This window comes from Pristiophorus japonicus, unplaced genomic scaffold, assembly GCF_044704955.1.
Source record: "Pristiophorus japonicus isolate sPriJap1 unplaced genomic scaffold, sPriJap1.hap1 HAP1_SCAFFOLD_438, whole genome shotgun sequence".
Lineage (NCBI taxonomy): Eukaryota > Metazoa > Chordata > Chondrichthyes > Pristiophoridae > Pristiophorus > Pristiophorus japonicus.
In genome coordinates, this window is record NW_027254290.1 from 29,664 (window position 1) to 56,732 (window position 27,069).

The following is a 27,069-nucleotide window of genomic DNA, read 5'->3' on the forward strand; positions in this document are numbered from 1 at the left end:
CGGGCGTGATGATGCACTCCTAGCCACAACAGGAAACTCTTTTGAGTTTACCTGCAAAACATAAAACATTAAACGGTGCCGCCCGACCTGGGTGACACTCCAGACATTTACAAGGCCCTTTTTTTTTCCCCCCCCTTTTTTTTTCTTTTCTTTTTTTGGTTTTTTTTTTGGGCACTAAAATCACAATTTTCCCCAGTGCCCCCTATAAAAGGGAAGGGGGACACTAAAAGCACCGGCAATTAAAACAAATTAAACTTAAAAACGTAAAATCAAATTAAAATCTGGTTGCCGGGCGTGATGATGCACTCCAGTCCCTCCGGTGCCCATCTCTCGCGGAAGGCCGCGAGCGTACCGGTGGACACCGTGTGCTCCATCTCCAAGGACACCCTGGACCGGATGTAAGAGCGGAAGAGAGGCAGGCAGTCAGGTTGAACTAGCCACAACAGGAAGGTCCCGTTTCCTCCTGGAGTGTGAGAGAAATCAGCTTTAACAATGGGGCAGAGTTTCAGCCAATGAGGGAGACCCGGGCTCAGCCCCGCCCACTAGGTGCTGCAAGGCCCGCCCCTCGCACTCTGATTGGTTGGAGGACCAACCGCCCGCACGGTCCTCCAGCCACGCCCTCGCTCTTTCTATTCGTCGGGAGCTTCCGTCAATCACTCGGGCAGTGTGAGCTGAGCATGCGCGAATTGCGAGAGGCGGAGCGGCGACAGCGGGTGAGAGTTCGGTGGGTGGAGGGAGAGGGTTAATAAATCCCGGGAGGCCTCGGCCTCGGCCTCGGCCTTAACACACACCGTGTGCGGGTCTCAGGCCCCGAACAAGAACCTGCGGCTCCGGCCTTTCACCGAGCGGGGCCCCCGGGTGGCAGCTGCGGGTCTTTCTCCCGGTGACAGGCCCGGGGGGGACGGCCGCCATCTTGGGAGGCTGAGGGGGCAGCAGGGCGCATGCGCGGCCTTTCCCTGGGCCAGGAACCAGGAGGAGAGAATGTTGTGAATTTCTATCCTGGACTCACAGTCAGGGCTTTTGTAAACTGCTGTTCCAGGCTGTGAGAGAAGGGGGGCAGCATTTACAGGCCGCAAACTCACACCCAACATCACATCCCGGTCTGACACACTCACTCCATTCATCAGGGACCCAATATCATCGGCCTTTCAATGTGGAAGGAGAAATGTTTGTCTGTTCTGTCTATGGGAAAAGATTTCAAACTTCAGTGTGACTGGAAAAGCACCGAGACACACACACACCTGAGTGAGAGTGTTCCTGTGGAAAGAGCTTTAACCAGTTACACAGCCTGAAAAACATCGCACCATTCACAGTGGGGAGGGACGTACACATGTTCTGTGTGTGGACGAGGCTTCGACTGATCATCCAAACTGGAGAGACACAAGGACACCCGCACCATGGAGAAACCGTAGAAATGTGGGGACTGTGGGAAGAGATTCAATTACCCGTGTGCTGGAAACTCATCGACACCTTCACACCGGGGAGAGACCATTCAGTTGCTCTCACTGTCTAAAGACTTTCAAAGAATCATCGAACCTGCTGAAACACCAGCAAATTCATGCTAGTAAGAGACTGTTCGCCTGTGCAGTGTGTGGGAAGGGATATTGTCAATCCAACCACCTGCTGGCACACCAGCGAGTTCACACTCCGGAGAGATTGTTTAGGAGCTCTCACTGCAAAGACATTTGCTCACTCGTCAAACCTATTGAAACACCAGCAAGTGCACACCAGGGAGAGGTCGTTCACCTACTCTGTATGTGGGAAGGATTCACTCGTTCATCTAACCTGCTGACACACAACGAGTTCACACTGGGAAAAGGCCATTCTCAGGCTTCGTGTGTGGGATGAGATTCACTCATTCATCCAAAGTCAGGACACTCCAGCTTGTTCACACTGAAAAGAGACCGTTTAAATGTTCTGATGTTGAGAAGTGCTTTAAAATCACAAAGGATCTGCTGACACACCAACGAATTCACACTGGGGAGCCGTTCACCTGCCCCAAGTGTGCAAAGAGATTCACTAATTTATCCAACCTGCTGAGGCACCAGCGAGTTCACAAGTGAGTACAGGGGTTGGATTCTGCTGTTATTGTTGCTGTTAATCATATCCAGGACTGAACCATGTTCATTCTGGTTGTTGAGGCTTGCTAATGCTGCTGTTAGTAACCCTATAACTGGGCTGGAGTTTAATCCGTATCAACGTAAAATAAATGAGCTTTGTGTCCCACACATGCAGTGTGTCGGGTCCTTGATGTCTCGAGAATAAGATGAGCTGATTGGGCATTTGTTACAAACTGTGTGGAATCTATCTGAGAACTGAGTTTCCACAACTTTTTAAAGGATGGATCTACAAGATGTCCAAATCTGACAGGACAGAAAATTGTATTATATCACATGGGCCACTTCAACCATCCAGGGTAATGAGTCCCTGTAATACTGTATTTAATCTGTTATTGTCACGGGGCAAAGCAGCATTGTTACTTTATTATCAATTTAGTCAAACTCAATGGTCAATCCAATCTCCAAAGTGAAACGTCTCCTGAAAGCTGACGGTGTCGGCTGTTCTGCAGCTTATTTCTCAGCGAGCGAGTCAGAATCAGCAGCTTTAACAACAGCCCATGTTTCACAAAGGGAGACCTCACCAGACCAAAGGACATTGGTGGAGTTTAATGGGCTGTCTGTGTCACTGGGCTACAGGAGGCTATTTTTAACAGAAGGAAAGCTGGTCACAGCAAACAGACAGTGTAACAGACTGTCCATGGTCCACTCTAACCCCCACCTTCTCTCTCACTATTTATGGACACTGCTGCAGTAATTGCTCCTCTGACCTTTCCTCTCTTGTCCCTCCGACACCCGAATACATGGCCCGACACAATCTCCTTCCCCCTACATCCTCACTATGCTGGAATCCACACCAGTCCCCCCATCTGCTTCTTATTCTCTCCTTGGATCATAAAACTACTGAACTCGGTCTTCCCCTCCTGAGGTCTACAGGCTCTAAAACTGAAGCTTGGTGGCCCTCAGTCCCTACTCCTTGATTTACCTCCCCTTCGCTCCTCCCCTTTCCCCCTTGGTTGTGTTCCACACTCTGGGCCCTGGCCCTTCCCCGGGGATTCTCAGTATGAACAAGGGGATGTGTGTTGAGACAGGATGTCTCACCTCTCCACCTTTAAAGGGACAAGGAGAGGACCCGCTGGGCTGAATGGCCCTGCTTTATAACACCATGGCAGTGCCGAGCAGCTAACCTCCCTGAGCCCTGCTCATTATGGGCTGGGTTGAGCTCAGTGCTGTTACAGGAAGAGAAACAGGAGCAGGATTCGACCCGTGTGAAGCCCAGGATTAATGGGGAGAGGTACAGGATCAATTTATACCTTATTGAGTGAGAAATGTAATTCTCCCGGACACTCCCTGTCCCTCAGTATCTGTGTCGGGAAGAGACCGATGGGTTCACTCTGTATTTAACCCGTGCTGTGTCCGACTGGAGAGTGTTTGATGCTGGCACAGGGTGCTCAGCTCGATGAGCACAACATTTAACCCAAAGCTGATCAGATAAACCATCAGCTTCTCCCCTGGACACAGGTCCTGAAGGACAGGGAGTGTCTCTAATAATTTGGCAGGTGTCCTTGATCAAATTTAAACACCTCGCTCACACATTCTTTTTCTTTTATTCGTTCATGGAATGTTGTCATTGCCTCTCGCCTCTCATTCATTCTTAAATCCAGAGTATATAGGCCTAGTCTGCTCAATCCTCATAGGATAACCTCCCCATCCCAGGAATCAGTCTGGTGAACCTTCATTGCACTCCCTCTGTGGCAAGTTTATCCTTCCTTGGGTAAGGAGACCAAAACTGTACACAATACTCCAGGTGCGGTCTCAACAGGGCCCGATATAATTGCAATAAGATGTCCTTACTCTTGTACTCAAATCCTTTTGTAATAAAGGCCAACATACCCCTGGCTGGGTTCAGTTCTATACTCACTGGTTCTCCTCCCCTGAAGGTGCTGACTCTGTCTGGGTTCTGTTCTACACTCACTGCTCCCTCTCCCTCCCCTGAAGGTGCTGACTCTGGCTGGGTTCAGTTCTACACTCACTGGTTCCCCTCCCTCTCCTCCCCTGAAGGTGCTGACTCTGGTTGGGTTCAGTTCGACACTCACTGGTTCCTCTCCCTCTCCCTTCCCTGGAGGTGCTGACTCTGGCTGGGTTCAGTTTAACACTCACTGTTTCCCCTCCTTAAAGACATCTTTACTCTTGTATTGCAATTATATAGGGCCCTGGTGAGACCACACCTGGAGTATTGTGTATAGTTTAGGTCTCTTTACCTAAGGAAGGATATACTTGGCATAGGGGGAGTACAATGAAGATTCACCAGACTGATACCTGGGATGGGGGGATTGTCCTCTGAGGGGCGATTGAATAGATTAGGCCTATATTCTCCAGAGTTTAGAAGAATGAGAGGTGATCTCATTGAAACATACAAAATTCTTCCAGGGCTTGACAGGGTTGATGCAGGGAGGATGTTTCCTCTGGCTGGAGAATCTAGAACCAGGGGTCACAGTCTCAGAATAAGGGGTCTGCCATTTAGGACTGAGATGAGGAGAAACTTCTTAACTCAGTTGGTGGCGAATCGTTGGAATTCTCTACCCCAGAGGGCTGTAGATGCTCAGTTGTTGAGTATTTTCAAGACCGACATCGATAGATCTTTGGACACGGGGAATCAAGGGATATGGGGATAGTGCAGGAAAGTGTTGAGGTAGAAGATCAGCCCTGAACTTATTTAATTGCGCAGCAGGCTCGAGGGACTGATTGGCCCACTCCTGCTTTTATTTCTCATACTGAAATCCTCTTGTAATAAAGGCCAACATACTATTTCCTTTCCTAATTGTTTGCTGTACCTGCATGTTACCGTTCAGTAATTCGTTTACAGTGACACACAGGTCCCTCTGAACACCAACATTTCCCAATCTCTCATTATTTTTCTATTTTTCCTACCAAAGTGGATAACTTCACATTTCCCTACATTATATTCCATTTTACATGTTCTTGTCCACTCACTTAGCCTGTCTATATCTCCTTGCAGCCTATTTGCATCCTCCTCACAATTTACATTCCCACCTAGCTTTATATCATTAGCAAGCATGGAAAATTTACATTTGGTCCCGTCATCCAAAACATTGAGATAGATTGTAATTAGCTGAGGCCCAAGCACCAATCCTTCTGGTACCCCACTAGTTAAAGCCTGCCAACCCAAAAATAACCCGTTTCTTCCTACTTTCTGTTTTCTGTCCGTTAACCAATCCTAAATCCATGTCCAATCCCATGAGCCCTAATTTTGTTTCATAATCTCTTGTGTGGCACCTTATCGAATGCCTTCTGAAACTCCAAATACACCACATCCATTGGTTCCCCCTTTATCTGTTCCACCAGTTACAACCTCAGAAAACGCTCACAGATTTGTCAAATAAGATTTCCCTTTCATAAATCCATGTTGACTCTGCCCAATTCTATTATCACTTCCTAAGTGCCCTGTTACTATATCCTGAATAATAAATTCTAGCATTTTCCCTACTACTGATGTCAGGCTAACTGGTCTGTAGTTCCCATATTTTCTCTCTTCCTCCTTTCTTAAATAGTGGGGTTACATTGGCTACTGATGTCAGGACTACCCTACAGCACAGGTTAGATGCCGAGTAAATCTCCCTGTCCCAAACACTCCAGGCAGGTGTACCACATTTCCTCCATTGCAAATAGTAACTACACTTCAAAAGTACTTCATTGTTTCTAAAGTACTTTGAGAGGACCTGAAGGTGGTTCCTGCCTTCTTCACAGCACGGATTAGACACAGAGTAAAGCTTCCTCTATGTGGTTCCATTTAAAAACTCCCAGGCCAGGTACAGCCCGGGTTAGATACAGAGTAAAGTCCCCTCTGCACTGTCCCATCAAACACACCCAGGACAGGTACAGCCCGGGTTAGATACAGAGTAAAGTCCCCTCTGCACTGTCCCATCAAACACACCCAGGACAGGTACAGCCCGGGTTAGATACAGAGTAAAGTCCCCTCTACACTGTCCCATCAAACACACCCAGGGCTGGTGAACCACATTTCCTATATTACAATAGTAACTACGCGTCAAAAGTACTTCATTGATTGTAAAGCACTTTGAGAGGACCTGAAGGCAGGAAAGTCATTATAGAAATGCAAGTTCCTGCCTTCTTCACAGCATGGGTTAGATACAGAATAAAGCTCCCTCTATATTGTCCCATCAAAGAGTCACTGGGCCGGTACAGCATGGTTTAAATACAATGTAATTTCTCCCTCTACACTGTCCCGTCAAACATTACCAGGGCAGGTTCAGCACAGGTTAGGTACGAAGTACATCTCCTTCTACACTGTCTTAAACAATCCCAGGGCAGGTACGGCAAGGGTTAGATACAGTGTAAAGTTCCGTCTACACTGCCCCATCATCGAAACATAGAAAATAGGCGCAGGAGTAGGCCACCGGCCCTTCAAGCCTGCACCACCATTCAATAAGATCATGGCTGATCATTCCTTCTGTACCCTGTTCCTGCTTTCTCTCCATACCCCTCTACACTGTCCCATCAAACACTCCCAGGACAGGTACAGCACGGATTAGATACAGAGTAAAGCTCCCTCTAAGCTATCCCATCAAACACTTCCAGGCCAGGTATCGTACAAGTTAGGTACAGAGTAAAACTCCTTCTTGAATGTCCCATCAATCACTCCCAGGACAGGTATAGCATGGTTCAGATTCAGAGTATATCTCCCTCGAGGAGGTAACCAGGAGGGTCGATGGGGGCAGTGTGTATGATGTAGTGTATATGGATTTTAGCAAAGCTTTTGATAAGGTCCCACGTGGCAGACTGGTCACAAAAGTAAAAGCCCATGGGGTCCAGCACAAAGTGGCAAGTTGGATCCAAAATTGGCTCAGAGGCAGGAAGCAAAGAGTAATGGTTTATGGGTGTTTTTGTGACTGGAAGGATGTTTCCAGTGGGGTTCCGCAGGACTTTGTACTAGGTCGCTTGCTTTTTGTGATATACATTAATGATCGAGATTTGAATATAGGGGGTATGATTAAGAAGTTTGCAGAAGATACTAAAATCGGCTGTGCGGTTGATGCTGCAGTACTCAGCTTTCTTCTTCATTAAGATGTCAAACAAATTTGGCAGATGGAGTATAATGTGGGAAAATGTGAGGTTATCCACTTCGGCAGAAATAATAGAAAAGCAAATTATAATTTAAATGGAGAAAAATTGTAAAGTGCTGCAGTACGGAGAGACCTGGGGATCCTTGTGCATGAAACACAAAAAGTTAGTATGCAGGTACAGCAAGTAATCAGGAAGGCAAATGGAATGTTGGCCTTTATTGCAAGGGGTATAGAGTTCAAAAGCAGAGAGGTCCTGCTACAACTGTACAGGGTATTGGTGAGGCCACACCTGGAGTACTGCGTAGAGTTTTGGTTTCTATATTTAAGGAAGGATATACTTGCATTGGAGGCTGTTCAGAGAAGGTTCCCATTGGTTGATTCTGGAGATGAGGGGGTTGACTTATGAGGATAGGCTGAGTAGGTTGGGCCTATACACATTGTAGTTCAGAAGAATGAGAGGTGATCTTATTGAAACATAAGATAATGAGGGGGCTCGACAAGGTGGATACAGAGAGGATATTTCCACTCATCGGGGAAACAAAAACTAGGGGACATAGTCTCAGAATAAGGGGCCGCCCATTTAAAACTGAGATGAGGAGAACTTTCTTCTCTGAGGGTTGTAAATCTGTGGAATTCTCTGCCCCAGAGAGCAGTGGAGGCTGGGTCATTGAATATTTTTAAGGCAGAGATAGACAGATTTTTGAGCGATAAGGGTGTAAAGGGATATGGGGAGCGGGCATAGAAGTGGAGCTGAGTCCATGATCAGATTAACCATTGAATGGTGGAGCAGGCTCGAGGGGCCAAATGGCCTACTCCTCATATTTCTTATGTTCTTATGTTAACTGGTCAAGTGGGCAGAACAGTGGCAAATGGCATTTAGTCCAGAGAAGTGCGAGGTAATGCATTTGGGGAGGGCTAACAAGGAAAGGGAATACACCTTAAATGGTAGGGCACTGAGAAGTGTAGAGGAACAAAGTGACCTTGGAGTGTATGTCCACAGATCCCTGAAGGTAGCAGGCCAGGTGGATAAGGTGGTTAAGTAGGAATACGGAATGCTTACCTTTATTAGCCGACACATAGAATACAAGAGCAGGGGGTTTATACTTGTGCTGTATAAAACACTGGTTAGGCCACAGTTAGAGTACTACGTGCAGTTCTGGTCAACGCATTACAGGAAGAATGTGATTGCATTGGAGAGGGTACAGAGGAGATTTACGAGGATGTTGCCGGGAGTGGAGAATCTTAGCTATAAGGACAGATTGGATAGGCTGGATTTGTTTTCCTTGGAACAGAGGAGGCTGAGAGGAGACCTCATTGAGGTGTATAAAATTATGAGGGGCAGGGAAAGTACAGGTTAGATACAGAGTAATTTCTCTCTCTCACTGTCCCATCAAAGAGTCACGGGCCAGTTACAGCTTGGGTTAGATAGAGTGTAAAGCTCCCTCTACACTGTCCTATCAAACACTCCCAGGGCAGGTACAGCTCAGGTTAGATACACAGTAAGGCTCCCTCTACACTGTCTCAGGTCAGTAACAGCATGGGTTACATACAGAGTAAAGCTCCCTCTACACTGTCCCATCAAACACTCCCAGGGCAGGTACAGCACGGGTTACAGGTTAAAGCTCCCTCTACGCTGTCTCACTGTATATTCCCAAGGCAGGTACAGCACATCAGTAAGACAAAGATCCTCCACCAGCCTGTCCTCGCCGCACAGCACTGCCCCCCAGACATCAAGATCTACGGCGCGGCCCTGGACAACGTCCCTTATCTCGGGAGTCTCCTATCAACAAGAGCAGGCATTGACGACGAGATCCAGCACCGCCTCCAGTACAGCCTTCGGCCGCCTGAGGAAAAGAGTATTTGAAGACCAGGCCCTCAAAACTGTCACCAAGCTCATGGTCTACAGGGTCGTAGTAATACCCGCCCTCCTGTATGGCTCAGAGACGTGGACCATGTACAGTAGACACCTCAAGTGGCTGGAGATATACCACCAACGATGTCTCCAAGATCCTACAAATCCCCTGGGAGGACAGACGCACAAACATTAGCGTCCTCGTCCAGGTCAACATCCCCAGCATCGAAGCACTGACCACACTTGATTAGCTCCGCTGGGCAGGCCACCTAGTTCGCATGTAACCCCACTTTTTAAAAAAGGAGGGAGAGACAAAACAGGGAATTATAGACCGGTCAGCCTGACATCGGTAGTGGGTAAAATGATGGAATCAATTATTAAGGATGTCATAGCAGTGCATTTGGAAAGAGGTGACATGATAGGTCCAAGTCAGCATGGATTTGTGAAAGGGAAATCATGCTTGACAAATCTTCTGGAATTTTTTGAGGATGTTTCAAGTAGAGTGGACAAGGGAGAACCCGTGGATGTGGTATATTTGGACTTTCAGAAGGCTTTCGACAAGGTCCCACACAAGAGATTAATGTGCAAAGTTAAAGCACATGGGATTGGGGGTAGTGTGCTGACATGGATTGAGAACTGGTTGTCAGACAGGAAGAAAAGAGTAGGAGTAAATGGGGACGTTTCAGAATGGCAGGCAGTGACTAGTGGGGTACCGCAAGGTTCTGTGCTGGGGCCCCAGCTGTTTACACTGTACATTAATGATTTAGACGAGGGGATTAAATGTAGTATCTCCAAATTTGCGGATGACACTAAGTTGGGTGGCAGTGTGAGCCGCGAGGAGGATGCTTTGAGGCTGCAGAGCAACTTGGATAGGTTAGGTGAGTGGGCAAATCCATGGCAGATGAAGTATAATGTGGATAAATGTGAGGTTATCCACTTTGGTGGTAAAAACAGAGAGACAGACTATTATCTGAATTGTGACAGATTAGGAAAAGGGGAGGTGCAACGAGACCCGAGTGTCATGGTACATCAGTCATTGAAGGTTGGCATGCAGGTACAGCAGGCGGTTAAGAAAGCAAATGGCATGTTGGCCTTCATAGCGAGGGGACTTGAGTACAGGGGCAGGGGGGTGTTGCTCCAGTTGTACAGGGCCTTGGGGAGGCCACACCTGGAGTATTGTGTACAGTTTTGGTCTCCTAACCTGAGGAAGGACATTCTTGCTATTGAGGGAGTGCAGTGAAGATTCACCAAACTGATTCCCGGGATGGTGGGACTGACCTATCAAGAAAGACTGGATCAACTGGGCTTGTATTCACTGGAGTTCAGAAGAATGAGAGGGAACCTCATAGAAACGTTTAAAATTCTGATGGGTTTAGACAGGTTAGATGCAGGAAGAATGTTCCCAATGGGGGAAGTCCAGAACCAGGGGTCACAGTCTAAGGATAAGGGGTAAGCCATTTAGGACCGAGATGAGGAGAAACTTCTTCACCCAGAGAGTGGTGAACCTGTGGAATTCTCTACCACAGAAAGTTGTTGAGGCCAATTCACTAAATATATTCAAAAGGGAGTTAGATGAAGTCCTTACTACTAGGGGGATCAAGGGGTATGGCGAGAAGGCAGGAATGGGGTACTGAAGTTGCATGTTCAGCCATGAACTCATTGAATGGCGGTGCAGGCTGGAAGGGCCGAATGGCCTACTCCTGCACCTATTTTCTATGTTTCTATGCTAGACACGAGATTCCCAAAGCAAGCGCTCTACCCGGAACTCGTCCACGGCAAACGAACCAATGGCGGGCAGAGGAAAGGTTACAAGGACACCCTCAAAGCCTCCCTGATAAAGTGCGACATCCCCACTGACACCTGGGTTTCCCTGGCTAAAGACCACCCGAAGTGGAGGAAGTGCATCCGGGAGGGCGCTGAGCTCCTCAAGTTTCGTAGCCGAGAGCATGCAGAAACCAAGCGCAGGCAGCGGAAAGAGTGTGCGGCAAACCAGGCTCCCTGCCCACTCTTCCCCTCAACCACTGTCTGTCCCGCCTGTGACAGAGACTGTGGTCCTCGTATTGGACTGTACAGCCACCTAAGAACCCATGCTAAGAGTGGAAGCAAGTCGTCCTCGATTCTGAGGGACTGCCCATGATGATGATGATGACAGCACAAATTAGATTCACAGTAAATCTCCCTCTATATTGCCCATTAAACAATCCTAGGGCAGGTACAGCACGGGTTAGATACAGACTAAATCTCCCTCTACATTGCCCGTAAACAGACCAAGGGCAGGTACAGCACGGGTTAGATCATCATGTCATCATCACAGGCAGTCCCTCGGAGTCGAGGATGAACTGCTTCCACACTAAAAATGAGTTCTCAGGTGACTGAAGCGTCCAATGCGGGACCTACAGTCCCTGTCACAGATGGGGCAGAGGGTGGTTGAAGAATGGGTGGGTGGGGTGCCTGGGTTGCCCTGCGCTCCTTCCACTGTCAACGCTTGGCTTCAGCTTGCTCTCGGCGAAGAAACTCGAGGTGTTCAGCGCCTTCCTAGATGCCAGTTACAGCGTGGGTTAGATACAGAGTAAAGCTCCCTCTCCACTGTCCCATCAAACACTCCTATGGCAGGTACAGCATGGGTTAGTTGCAGAGTAAAGCTCCCTCTACACTGTCCCATCAAACACTCCTAGGGCAGGTACAGCATGGGTTAGTTGCAGAGTAAAGCTCCCTCTACACTGTCCCAACAAACACTCCTAGGGCAGGTACAGCATGGGTTAGTTACAGAGTAAAGCTCCCTCTACACTGTCCCATCAAACACTCCTAGGGCAGGTACAGCATGGGTTAGTTGCAGAGTAAAGCTCCCTTTACACTGTCCCAACAAACACTCCTAGGGCAGGTACAGCACGGGTTAGGTACAGAGTAAAGCTCCCTCTACACTGTCCCAACAAACACTCCCAGGGCAGGTACAGCATAATTTAGATAAAGGGTAAATCTCTCTCTAAACAGCCCAGTGAAGCACTCTCGGGGGTTCCACCAGACATTCCCAGGCCAGGCACAACATGAGTTAGATACAGAGTAAAGCACCCTCTACACTGTCCCATCCAACACTCCCAGGTACAGCAAGTGATCAGGAAGGCAAATGGAATGTTGGCCTTTATTGCAAGGGGATGGAGTATAAAAGTAGGGAAGTCCTGCTACAACTGTAAGACCACACCGATAATACTGCGTACAGTTTTGGTCTCCTTATTTAAGGAGGGATATACTTGGAGGCAGTTCAGAGAAGGTTAGCGAGGTTGATTCCTGAGATGAAGGGGTTGTCATATGAAGAAAGGTTGAGCAGGTTCAGCCTATATGCATTGGAGTTGAGAAGAATGAGAGGTGATCTTTTTAAAACGTATAAGATTCTGAGAGGGCTTGACAGGGTAGATACAGAGAGGATGTTTCCCCTTGTGGGGGAATCGAGCACTAGGGGGCATAGTTTCAGAATAAGGGGTCGCTCATTTAAAAGGGAAATAAGGAGGAATTCCTTCTCTGAGGGTCATGAAGCTTTGGAATTCTCTGCCCCAGAGAGCTGTGGAGGCTGGATCATTGAATGTATTTAAGGTGGAAATAGACAGATTTTTGAAAGATAAGGGAGTGAAGGGTTATGAGGAGCGGGTGGGGAAGTAGAGTTGAGGCCAGGATCAGATCAGCCATGATCTTATTGAATGGCGGAGCAGGCTCGAGGAGCCAAGTGGCTGACTCCTGCTCCTACTTCTTATGAGACTGGCACCAGTACTGGAACAGGAGGGAGCTGTATCGTTGGGACAGGCTGGGACCAAGATCCGAGCGGAAAGGGTAATTAGGAAGGTAAAAGGACTTTACACTACTAGAAATCATAGTTTAAATATAAAAAAGGGATAAGAGCAGAGTTCACTCACAAACCGTGATATAGATTCTCCGGGTGAAGGGAATACTACAATAACTGAAGCAGTTGCAGTATGGGTGACAAATAAGAAAGGTGTTAAGTTAAACGGAGAGAGAAAGACAGCTTCAGGGCAGAGGGACAGGTTAGGGTCTCTTGCCCAAATAGAGTTTTATATACTAACGACAGAGTACAAGAAATAAATGGTGTGAATTGGAGGCTCAAACACAGCGTAGAGGGTACAACATGGTGGCCATTACTGAGACATGGCTGCAAGCTGGTCACGGTTGAGAGTTACATATTCCAGGTTATAAGGTCTTTAGAAAGGATAGGGAAACTGTAAGAGATGGGGGGAATATCTTTATTGATTAAAGGTACTATTGCAACATGAGAGAGAGAGGATATTGGTGCGGGGGAAGCACTCAGCGGATACTCTCTGGTTAGAATTGAGGAATAAGAGGGATTTGAGTGGTGGGAGAAAACACAAGGTGTCTCTTTATACAGAGGGTGTTCTTCTTACACCTGATTCAGGTTCAAGGGCTGGAGGTGAACACAGGGAAGGGAACAAGCAATGGGACAATGGGAAGAAACCACACCCAGGGGGCAATGTTTGGGAATTCCAGGGGCAGTGCAGACACACCCGGAAATATCCCGGGGCAGTGAAAGCCCACTGGGCCCCAGCACATGCTCGGGGAAATCCCCGGGAAAGGGCAAATTTAAACAGGTTTGCAGGCGTGATGCTCTATTCACACATGGAAGGTGGGAGAGATTACAGAGAATTTACAGCACAGAAACAGGCCATTCGGCCCAACTGGTCTATGTCAGTGTTTATGATCCACACAAGCCTCCTCCCACCCCACTTCATCTAACCCTATCAGCATAGCCTTTTATTCCTTTCTCCCTCTTGTGTTTATCTAGCTTCCCTTTAAACTATGCATCTATGCTACTTGCCTCAACTCCTCCACATTCTTAGCACTCTCTGCGTAAAGACATTTCTCCCGAGTTCCCTATTGGATTTATTAATGACTATCTTATATTTATGACCCCTAGTTTTGGATTCCCCCACAAGTGAAAACATCTTAAAGATCTCCATCAGGTCACCCCTCAGCCGTCTCCCAGCTTGTTCAGCCTTTCCTGATTATAATCTCTTGGTTCCGGTATCATCCTTGTGAATCTTTTGTTGCACTTTCCCCACTGTCTCTCTTGCCTTTTTGTGATACGGAGACCAGAGCTGTGCACAGTGTATCTGTGCAGTGCCCTTTTAAAATCTCCCGAGAGCTGAGTTTGCCTCCAGGTGTTATCGAATTAGTCACTTTGTATCCGGTGTGCTTGGGCAGATTGAGTGGATAAAACAGTGTTTGGCCTGTCGGTATTGCCGAGATTTTACAATGAACTGCAGGTGGAAGGAATGCGTCACAAGGTGAGCTTCTGCTTGTCAGGGGAGGGTTAACTAGAACTAGGAACTCACTAAAAGAAGCAGCTAAAGGGCTGTGGGGCACATGCAAAGTACAGTAACTGAAAGTGATTAACAGACTGGGTTTTGTGTTTAGTGATCCCGGGCGTGTTACCCATACCGTCCCGGGATACCAAAGCTCTGGAAGGTATGGGAAGCTGGGACTTGTCCATGAGAGTAACCGAAGGTATCAAAACTGAAATAGTCTAGAGCTAGAAAGGAGAAAATGCCCAAAAATGGAAGAGTCAGTAAGAGGCATTAATTAGTCTCCTCTTATCTCGTGTTTGAAGGAAAGCTGATTTATTTGCCATTTGAACAGAATATTAAACTAGCCCAGCTATAAAAGTTATTAACATCAGCAGAAACAAACTCCAACTGCCAGAATGAACATGGTTCAGTCCTGGATGTGGTTAACAGCAGAATCCAACCCCTGCAGTCACATGTGAACTCACTGTTGGATCAGAAGGCGGGATGATCGAGTGAATCCCTTCGCACACACTGAGCAGGTGAACGGCCTCTCCCAGTGTGAACTCGCTGGTGGTTCCGCAGATCTTGTGACCTTTTGAAGTTCTTTTCACAGTCAGAACATTTAAACGGTCTATTATCACTGTGAACTCGCCTGTGTTCAGTGAGGTAGGATGACTGAGTGAATCCCTTCCGACACACAGAGCAGGTGAACATCCTCTCCCCAGTGTGAACTCACTGGTGTCAGCATCATCATAGGCGGTTCCTCGAAACGAGGATGACTTGCTTCCATGCCAAAAAAAGGATGAGTTCACAGGTGTTTTAATGAAGCACCCGAACTACATCCTTAAGGTGGAAGATGCCTGTGCGTGGATTTTTTTAACGTGTGGTGGCTGTTGCACACCAGCCACAACATGGGCTTGACAGCTAGGTCTTGTTCCAGTGACAAGGATTACCCAAGACGACTGGAGACCAGCTCTGCTGCACGGACCTCGTTTGCGCACATATCGCAGTATGGGCTGGTCCGTGCTGCCCCTGGCCCCGAACTCACTCCTCCCCTGGGCCCCGATCACATCCCTCTACAGTCTCTTGCCACTCCTTCACCCCGACCTCGCCGCTCCTGCTGTATCTGCCCACGCTCCAATCACTGACCTGGACCTTGATGATGTCACTCTTCGCTGCCGTCGCCCTCCTGCACCAGCTCGCCATGCTCCTGGAGTTGTATGCCTCCACTGGTGTACAATGAGGGTTGATGACTGCCTGAAGCTCTTCCCACAGTGCGAGCACCTGAATGATCTTTTATCAGTGTGAATAAGCTGGTGTTTACTCAGCTCATCTGAGCATTTAAAAGCTCTTTCCCCAGTGTGAACTCGCTGGTATTTCCGCAAGGTGGATAACTGAGTGAATCTCTTCCCACACACGGGGCAGTTGAACAGCCTCTCCCCAGTGTGAGTGTGTTGGTGTGCAAGCAGATTATTTCTGCTTTTAAAGCTCTTCTCACAGTCAGAGCATTTAAAAAGTCTCTTATCAGTGTGAACTCACTTGTGTTCAGTGAGGTGAAATGGCCGAGTGAATTCCTTCTCACACACTGGGCAGGTGAACGGCCTCTCCCCAGTGTGACTGCGTCAATGAATTTCCAGATCAGACAGATAATTGAATCCCTTCCCACATTCCCACGGTTTCTCCGTGGTGCGGGTGTCCTTGTGTCTCTCCAGGTTGGACGATCAGTTGAAGCCTCGTCCACACACAGAACAAGTGTACAGTGTCTCCCCGCTGTGAATGGAACAATGTTTTTTCAGGCTGTGTAACTGGTTAAAGCTCTTTCCACAGTCAATGCACTGGAACACTCTCACTCGGGTGTGTGTGTCTCGGTGCTTTGTCAGTCACACTGATGTTTGAAATCTTTTCCCACAGACAGAACAGACAATCAATTGTCCTTTCACATTCAAAGGCCAATGATATTCAGGTCCTGGTGAATCGAGTGACTGTCAGATGTTGACGTGATGTTTGGGTTAAGATTCCCGTCTGTAAATCCTCTCCTAACATCCTGTAAAAGGATTCTACAAAAGTCAGCACTGTAAGTACAGGACAGAAATTCAGAACAGACAATTCTAGTTGCTATGGAACATTCTTTCCTCTCTCGTTCCCCTCAAGCTGTAAATCCCTGTCCCACACACTCTCCCTCCTCCCTGTGCTGAAATCCAGACCCATCGCACATCTCCAACATTTCTTTCCTCCACTCCCAGTTTTCTCTCTCCCTCTGCTCTGGTTGGGTTCAGTTTTACACCTGCTGTGTGCAGAGTGAGAATAAAATCGATCAGTCAATGATTTTCTCTCTTGGTCACTGGAACCCTGAAGCCCCACCCACTCTACTGCTCCTGCACCAAGATGGCCGCGCATGCGCCGTGCTGCACGGGGAATCATTCTATCTTTCCTCCACCAAGATGCTGGCGCGTAACCCGGGCCTTTCACCGAGAAAAGGCCTCACAGCCGCCGTCTGGCAGAACACAGATCGGGCCGCTGGATCACATTTGAGCCCTTAGGCCGTTCTCCGGCTTTATAAACTGTGCGGCGCGGCCTACCCGCAGTTTATTAATCTCCCAACCCTGCTCCCGCCAACCTTCTCTATTATAAATAAAAACAGGAAATACTCAGCAGGTCAGACAGCATCTGTGGAGAGAGAATCAGATTTAATAGACAGATCTTGTATAAACAACTTCTTAAACCTTTTTAGATAATCCAAGTTAATCGGGGCATATCCCAAATTAAATGGAGCATTGTACCTGGACATCCAAAGGCCATTGATAAAGTATTGCTTGAGAGACTTCTTTACAAACTAAGGTCAGTAGTTTACACGGTGAAACATCATCTTGATTAATTACTGTCGATGTGAAGCTAGGTTGCAAAGGGAGAATACTGAGTGGGTTACCCCAGGGGTCCATGCTGGAAATCCCTCCCGGTCTTGGTCGACAAAAGTGACCTTGACTCATAATCATAATATAAAAGTTAAATTTGGAGACGACACCAAGCTAGGAAAGAATGTGAATTCAGATGAGGCAACTAGGATCTTACAAAGGAAGTTTTCAAAGAATGAAATGGCAGATGAAACTCTATAGAAAACTCAGGGAAAAATAGAAATGTGTGTGAAAGAACTCGACAAGTGGGAAGAGTGTTAGTTGAGTCACCACTCATCAATCCTAAAAGGTGTGGCTCATCAATAAACAAAGGAAGTAGCATGTTGGATCATATTGTCAAATCAGTTCAGTTCCAATACCCAGAGGTAATGCCGAAGCTGCCTGGTCACATTGCACTTGGTATGCTGCATGTAGTCCTGGTCACCGGGATATTCTGGGAGCCATCCAGGTCTTACCGGCAATCCAGACGAAAGCAACAAGCTCCGATCCATGGTGTTAGAGGGAAGAGTTATGATGTACACAAGAGTGTAATCAGTCAAATACTGACATCGAGCCAAAGAAGGAGACATTAGGACAGGTGACCAAAAGCTTGGCCAAAGATCTAAGGGCCTCGGCAATTGAAGATACAGCCGGAAATGGTGGAGCGAGGGAAGTGGGAGTTGCACAAGAGGCCGGAGTTAGAGGAGCGCAGGGTCCCAGAGGGTTGCAAGGCTGGAGGATGAGAATTTTAAAGGCTGAAGCCACCAAAATAGAAAGCAGTCTCCCCAGAGAATGTGACTTAGTATTAATAGGAAGGATGTTACTTTAACTACTAAAGGTGCAGAAAGGTGTGACATTGTCCATGTGTCAGTCTGTGGCTCAGTTGGTAACACCTTCGCCTGAGTCAGAAGGGTTGTTGGTTTAAGTCCCACTCCAGAGATGTCAGCACAAAAATCTAGGCTGAGGGAGCGCTGCACTGTCGGAGGTGCTGATAAGACGTTAAACTGAAGTCCCATGTGCTTGCTCAGGTGGAGGTAAAAGATCTATTTCGAAGAAGAGCAGGGGAGTTATCAGAACATAAGAAATAGGAGCAGGAGTAGGCCGTACGGCCCCTCAGGCCTGCCCCACCATTCAACAAGATCATGGCTGATCCGATCATGGACTCAGCTCCACTTCCCTGCCCGCTCTCCATAACCCCTTATTCCCTTAACGTTTAAGAAATTGTCTATTTCTGTCTTAAATTTATTCACTGTCCCAGCTTCCACAGCTCTCTGAGGCAGCGAATTCCACAAATCCACAACCCTCTGAGAGAAGAAATTTCTCCTCATCTCAGTTTTAAATGGGCGGCCCCTTATTCTAAGATCATGTCCTCTAGTTCTAGTCTCCCCTATCAGTGGAAACATCCTCTCTGCATCCATCCTGTCAAGCCCCCTCATAATCTTATACGTTTCAATAAGATCACCTCTCATTCTTCTCAATTCCAGTGAGGTAGAGACTCAACCTACTCAACCTTTCTTCATAAATCAACCCCCACATCTCCGGAATCAACCTAGTGAACCTTCTCTGAACTGCCTCCAAAGCAAGTATATCCCTGTGTCCTGGCCAAAACTTTGATTAGCCTGCTCCTATTTGTTATGTTTTTATGTTCTTATTCATCCATTAATCAACATCACTAAATAAACATTATCTGGCCATCATCACATTGCTGTTAATGGGATCTTGTTGTGCATAAAATGACTGCCGCATTTCTTACATTACAACTGTGACTACACTTCAAAAAGTACTTCCTTGGCTGTAAAGCATTTGGGACGTCCAGATGGCCATGAAAGGTGCTCTATAAATACAAGTCTTTCCTTCTCTAAATATCACAAACAGATGCATAGTGAGGGAAACCAATCTCTGTACCTTAAATTAACAGCAACATGGGACGAGGGAAATGAATGATCTTTAAACGCCTGGTCCACTTGGCATTGAGTGTCTGAAACTCAGAATAGGAACTCCAGGGAAACACAATGCAGAAAATGGCGGATGCTCTTACCCAGAGTGCTCCGTACATTGGAATACGTCCTATCTCCATCAGTAGGGGGGCAGCACGCAGGCTCTCGGGAAGGGCTGGTCCCTTGGGACCGCCTTCCTGCAGCAAGCATGCCTGGTGCGGCTCCGGGAGACTGAGCAGAGCGAACGCGGCCTCAGCAACACCAAGTGCGGGTCTCAGACCCCGAGTCAGAGCCGGCGGACGTGTGGCCAGGGCCCCGATACCAGGAAACCCTGGGACAGCGAGAGCCTCCCCCACACAAGGACAACAACAACTTGCATTTATACAGCAGGCCCAGCAATTCCGGGCCGCCACTATCGGGGTGGGCGCTGGATGTGGAAGTTGGTCCCGGGCCTCCTGTGTGGGTCTGTTTGAGCTGGAGTGGGGATGGAGGAGAAGCTGCTGGGTTTAACCCCCAGTATTTCTGGGCCCAGTGGGACCAACAATTCCCCATGTGGGACTGTCGGGGTGTTGGGTTCTGGGGGAGATTAGATTGTTAAACAGACACTGTCCACACAATATAAAAGAGTATTGTTTTAGGAACAAGTATTTCTGTCGAGACCTTTAGTCCATTTTACATATATACAGATTTTTTTAATTCATTCGATGTGGGCATTGCTAGCAAGGCCAGCATATATTGCCAATTCCCAGTTTCCCGTTGAGAAGGTGATGGTGAGCCACCACCTCGAACAGCTGCAGTCCATGTGCTGAACGTGCTCCCACAATGAATTTTTCGAGGAGGGTAGGTGAGGGCAGTGCGTATAATATAGTGTATGTGCATTTTAGCAAAGCTTTTGATAAGGTCCCACATGGCAGACTGGTCACGAAAGTAATAGCCCATGAGATCCAGGCAGACTGGTCACGAAAGTAATTGCCCATGGAATCCAGGGCGAAATGGCAAGTTACGTGCAAAATTGGCTCAGAGGCAAGAAGCAAAGGATTATGGTTGATGGGTGTTTTTTTGACTGGACGGCTGTATCCAGTGGCGTTCCGCAGGGCTCAGTGCTGGATCCCTTGCTTTTTATGGTATATATCAATGACTTGCACTTGAATGTTGGAGGTATGATTAAGAAGTTTGCAGATGATACAAAAATAGGCTGTGTGGTTGATAATGAAGAAGAAAGCTGCGGATTGCAGGAAGATATCAATGTACTGGTCAGGTGGGCGGAACAGGAACCAATGGAATTCAATCCAGATACGTGTGAGGTAACGCATTTGGGGAGGTCTAACAAGGCAAGGGGATACACATTAAATGGTACGACACTGAAAAGTGTAAAGGAACAAAGGGACCTTGGAGTGCATGTCCACAGATTCCTGAAGGGAGCAGGCCAGGTAGATAAGGTGGTTAAAAAGGCATATGGAATACTTACCTTTATTAATCGAAACATGGAATACAAGAGCAAGGAGGTTATGCTTGAACTGTAAAAAACACTGGCTAGGCTGCAGCTGGAGTACTATGTGCAGTTCTGGTCACCACATTACAGGAAAGATGTAATTGCACTGGAAAGGTGCAGAGGAGATTTACAAGAATGTTGCGTAGACTGGAGAATTTTGGTTATGAGGAAAGATTGGAGATGCTGGGTCTGTTTTCTTTGGAACAAAGGAGGCTGAGGGGAGACCTGATTGAGGTGTATAAAATTATGAGGGGCCTGGATAGAGTCAATAGGAAGGACCTGTTTCCCTTGGCAGAGGGGTCAACAACCAGGGGGCACAGATTTAAAGTAATTGGGGGGAGGTATAGAGGAGATACGAGAGCAAATTTCTTTACTGGGGTCTGGAACTCGCTGCCTGAAAGGGTGGTAGAGGTAGAAACCTCACCACATTTAAAAAATAATTGGATGTGCACTTAAAGTGCCGTAACCTACAGGGCTATGGACCAAGAGCTGGAAAGTGGGATTAGGCTGGATAGCTCTTGTTTGGCCGGCATGGACACGATGGGCTGAAATGGCCTCCTTCCGTGCTGTAAATTTCTGTGATTCTATGAATGTCAGGAAAGGAGTTCCAGGACTTTCACCCAGTGACGATGAAGGAAAAACGATATATATCCATGTCAGGGTGGTGTGAGACAGAGAGGGGAACTTGGTGGTGATGGTTTTTCCATGCACCTGCTGTCCTGGTCCATCCATCTGGAGGTCGCAGGTTTTGGAGGTTCTGTCAAAGTTCTGGTAAAGTTGCAGATGTATAAAATCCCTCCATTTTGCCCCGCCCACCTCGCTCTCCCCTCCCATAGAGACCAGAGTCTTGTGTAGACCCAGACCGGGTGGTAGGTTCCCTTCCCTGAAGGACATTAGTGACCAGTAGGGTATTAATGACAATACAGCAGCTTTCATGGTCACTTTTTATTGATGCCAGCCGCACAAATAACCAGATTAGTTCAGCTCAATTTCACAACCTGCCTTTGTGTTTTTCTCTCTCACCCTCCCCTTTTCCTGTTTGTAATTCATTTTACAGTGTGTTAAAATGGGAGGATTTGTAGACTGGAAGCTCAAACCAAACATCACATCAAGATCTAATGGAGTCATTTGATTAATCAGGACCAGAATATCATCGGCATTTGAATATAGAAGCAGAAAGCACCGTTCACAGTGGGGGGAAAACTACGCGTGTTCTGTGTGTGGACAAGGCTTCAGCCGATCTTTCAATCTCGAAATACACAAGCGCAGTCACACCATGGAGAGGCCGTTCACCTGCTCCGTGTGTGGGAAGGGATTCACTCAGTCATCCCAACTGCTGATACACCAGCGAGTTCACACTGGGGAGAGGCCATTCATCTGCTCCACGTGTGGGAAGGGGTTCACTCGGTCATCCGACCTGCTGAAACATCAGCGAGTTCACACTGGGGAGAGGCCGTTTACCTGCTCTGAGTGTGGGAAGGGATTCACTCGGTCATCCAACCTGCTGACACATCATCAAGTCCACACCGGTGAGAAGCCGTTCACCTGCCCTGAGTGTGGAAAGGGATTCACTCAGTCTTCCACCCTGCTGAGACACCAGCGAGTTCACATTGGGGAGAGACCATTCACCTGCTCCGAGTGTGGGAAGGGATTCTCTAACTCATTCAACCTGCTAGCACACCAGCGAGTTCACACTGGGGAGAGGCCGTTCACCTGCTCTGAGTGTGGGATGGGATTTACTCGGTCATCACATAGAAACATAGAAAATAGGTGCAGGAGTAGGCCATTCGGCCCTTCTAGCCTGCACCGCCATTCAATGAGTTCATGGCTGAACATTCAACTTCAGTACCCCATTCCTGCTTTCTCGCTATACCCCTTGATCCCCCTAGCAGTAAGGACCTCATCTAACTCCTTTTTGAATATATTTAGTGAATTGGCCTCAACAACTTTCTGTGGTAGAGAATTCCACAGGTTCACCACTCTCTGGGTGAAGAAGTTCCTCCGCATCTCGGTCCTAAATGGCTTACCCCTTATCCTTAGACTGTGACCCCTGGTTCTGGACTTCCCCAACATTGGGAACATTCATCCTGCATCTAACCTGTCTAACCCCGTCAGAATTTTATATGTTTCTATGAGGTCCCCTCTCATTCTTCTGAACTCCAGTGAATACAAGCCCAGTTGATCCAGTCTTTCTTGATAGGTCAGTCCCGCCATCCCGGGAATCAGTCTGGTGAACCTTCGCTGCACTCCCTCAATAGCAAGAATGTCCTTCCTCAGGTTAGGAGACCAAAACTGTACACAATACTCCAGGTGTGGCCTCACCAATGCCCTGTACAACTGTAGCAACACCTCCCTGCCCCTGTACTCAAATCCCCTTGCTATGAAGGCCAACATGCCATTTGCTTTCTTAACCGCCTGCTGCACCTGCATGCCAACCTTCAATGACTGATGTACCATGACACCCAGGTCTCTTTGCACCTCCCCTTTTCCTAATCTGTCACCATTCAGATAATAGTCTGTCTCTCTGTTTTTACCACCAAAGTGGATAACCTCACATTTATCCACATTATACTTCATCTGCCATGCATTTGCCCACTCACCTAACCTATCCAAGTCGCTCTGCAGCCTCACAGCATCCTCCTCGCAGTTCACACTGCCACCCAACTTAGTGTCATCCGCAAATTTGGAGATACTACATTTAATCCCCTCATCTAAATCATTAATGTACAGTGTAAACAGCTGGGGCCCCAGCACAGAACCTTGCGGTACCCCACTAGTCACTGCCTGCCATTCTGAAAAGTACCCATTTACTCCTACTCTTTGCTTCCTGTCTGACAACCAGTTCTCAATCCATGTCAGTACACTACCCCCAATCCCATGTGCTCTAACTTTGCACATCAATCTCTTGTGTGGGACCTTGTCGAACGCCTTCTGAAAGTCCAAATATACCACATCAACTGGTTCTCCCTTATCCACTCTACTGGAAACATCCTCAAAAAATTCTAGAAGATTTGTCAAGCATGATTTCCCTTTCACAAATCCATGCTGACTTGGACCTATCATGTCACCTCTTTCCAAATGCACTGCTATGACATCCTTAATAATTGATTCCATCATTTTACCCACTACCGATGTCAGGCTGACCGGTCTATAATTCCCTGTTTTCTCTCTCCCTCCTTTTTTAAAAAGTGGGGTTACATTGGCTACCCTCCACTCCATAGGAACTGATCCAGAGTCAATGGAATGTTGGAAAATGACTGTCAACGCATCCACTATTTCCAAGGCCACCTCCTTAAGTACTCTGGGATGCAGTCCATCAGGCCCTGGGGATTTATCGGCCTTCAATCCCATCAATTTCCCCAACACAATTTCCCGGCTAATAAGGATTTCCCTCAGTTCCTCCTCCTTACTAGACCCCCCGACCCCTTTTATAACCGGAAGATTGTTCGTGTCCTCCTTCGTGAATACCGAACCAAAGTACTTGTTCAATTGGTCCGCCATTTCTTTGTTCCCCGTTATGACTTCCCCTGATTCTGACTGCAGGGGACCTACATTTGTCTTTACTAACCTTTTTCTCTTTACATATCTATAGAAACTTTTGCAATCCGTCTTAATGTTCCCTGCAAGCTTCTTCTCATACTCCATTTTCCCTGCCCTAATCAAACCCTTTGTCCTCCTCTGCTGAGTTCTAAATTTCTCCCAGTCCCCAGGTTCGCTGCTATTTCTGGCCAATTTGTATGCCACTTCCTTGGCTTTAATACTATCCCTGATTTCCCTTGATAGCCACGGTTGAGCCACCTTCCCTTTTTTATTTCTATGCCAGACAGGAATGTACAATTGTTGTAGTTCATCCATGCGGTCTCTAAATGTCTGCCATTGCCCATCCACAGTCAACCCCTTAAGTATCATTCGCCAATCCATCTCAGCCAATTCACGCCTCATACCTTCAAAGTTAGCCTTCTTTAAGTTCTGGACCATGGTCTCTGAATTAACTGTTTCATTCTCCATCCTAATGCAGAATTCCACCATATTATGGTCACTCTTCCCCAAGGGGCCTCGCACAACGAGATTGCTAATTAATCCTTTCTCATTACATAACACCCAGTCTAAGATGGCCTCCCCCCTAGTTGGTTCCTCGACATATTGGTCTAAAAAACCATCCCTTATGCACTCCAGAAAATCCTCCTCCACCGTATTGCTTCCAGTTTGGTTAGCCCAATCTATGTGCATATTAAAGTCACCCATTATAACTGCTGCACCTTTATTGCACGCACCCCTAATTTCCTGTTTGATGCCCTCCCCAACATCACTACTACTGTTTGGAGGTCTGTACACAACTCCCACTAACGTTTTTTGCCCTTTGGTGTTCTGCAGCTCTACCCATATAGATTCCACATCATCCAAGCTAATGTCCTTCCTAACTATTGCCTTAATCTCCTCCTTAACCAGCAATGCTACCCCACCTCCTTTTCCTTTTATTCTATCCTTCCTGAATGTTGAATACCCCTGGATGTTGAGTTCCCAGCCCTGCTCATCCTGGAGCCACATCTGCTAAGACACCAGCGAGTTCACACTGGCGAGAGGCCGTTCACCTGCTCTATGTGTGGGAAGGTATTCACTCAGTCATTCACCTTGCTGAGACACCAGCGAGTTCACAAGTGATGCAAGATTTGGATTCTGCTTATTGCTGCTGTTAATCACATCCCGGACTGAATCGTGTTCATTCTGTCAGTTGGAGTTTTTTTCTGCTGATGTTAATAACCCCTATAACTGGGCTGGAGTTTAATATTTTGATATTTCAAATAACACAGTGTGGATATTTGATGTCTCCAAGATAAGAGGAGACTAATTGATGTCCTGTTACCGACTGCTCCATTTTTGGGCCTTTTCTCCTTTCTAACTCGAGATTATTTCAGTTCTCAGACCTTCAGTTACTCTCAGGGAAAAGTCCCACTTCCCCATACCTTCCAGAGTGCCTCTCCTAGCCTTGGTATCCAGCGAAGGTATCGGTAACACGCCCGGGATCACTGAACACAAAACCCAGTCTGTTAATCACTTTCAGCGACTGGGCTTAGCGTGTGTCCCACAGCATCTCTCACCTTCGATGTGTGAATAGAGCATCACGCCTGCAAACCTGGTTTCAATTTAAATTTGAATCAATTCAGGAAGTGTCTCCGTTTCTGTCTCTGTTTATATTACACTAGACCATGACTCTGTTTATATTACACTAGACCCTGTCTCATAGAAACACAGAAAATAGGTGCAGGAGTAGGCCATTCGGACCTTCGAGCCTGCACCACCATTCAATATGATCATGGCTGATCATGCAACTTCAGTACCCCATTCCTGCTTTCTCTCCATACCCCTTGATCCCTTTAGCCGTAAGAGCCACATCTAACTCTCTTTTGAATATATCTAATGAACTGGCCTCAACAACTTTCTGTGGTAGAGAATTCCACAGGTTCACAATTCTCTGAGTGAAGAAGTTTCTCCTCATCTCGGTCCTAAATGGCTTACTCCTTATCCTTAGACAGTGACCCCTGGTTCTGGACTTCCCCAACATCGGACACATTCTTCCTGCATCTAACCTGTCCAATCCCGTTAGAATTTTATATGTTTCTATGAGATCCCCTCTCATTCTTCTAAATTCCAGTGAATATAAGCCTAGTCGATCCAGTCTTTCTTCATATGTCAGTCCTGCCATCCCGGGAATCAGTTTGGTGAACCTTCGCTGCACTCTCTCAATAGCAAGAATGTCCTTCCTCAGATTAGGAGACCAAAACTGTGCACAATATTCCAGGTAAGGCCTCACCAAGGCCCTGAACAACTGTAGTAAGACCTCCCTGCTCCTATACTCAATTCCCCTAGCTATGAAGGCCAACATGCCATTTGCCGCCTTCACCACCTGCTGTACGTGTATGCCAACTTTCAATGACTGATGTACCATGACACCCAGGTCTCGTTGCACCTCCCCTTTTCGTAATCTGTCACCATTCAGATAATAGTCTGTCTTCATGTTTTTGCCACCAAAGTGGATAATCTCACATTTATCTACACTATACTACATCTGCCATGCATTTGCCCACTCACCTAATCTGTCCAAGTCACTCTGTAGCCTCTTAGCATCCTCCTCACAGCTCACACTGCCAGCCAGCTTAGTGTCATCTGCAAACTTGGAGATATTACATTCAATTCCTTCGTCTAAATCATTAATATATATTGTAAATAGCTGGGGTCCCAGCACTGAACCTTGTGGCACCGCACTAGTCACTACCTGCCATTCTGAAAAAGACCCGTTTATTCCTACTCTTTGGTTCCTGTCTGCCAACCAGTTCTCTACCCACGTCAATATATTACCCCCAATACCATGTGCTTTCATTTTTGCACACCAATCTCTTGTGTGGGGCCTTGTCAAAAGCCTTTTGA

General features: G+C 47.2%; 1 pseudogene; it reads left to right on the forward strand.

Annotated features, from left to right (window-relative positions):
• The first annotated feature begins 638 nt into the window (after positions 1-638).
• The window catches only part of LOC139251748 (zinc finger protein 850-like), a 101,591-nt pseudogene continuing 75,160 nt past the window's right edge, over positions 639-27,069 (forward strand).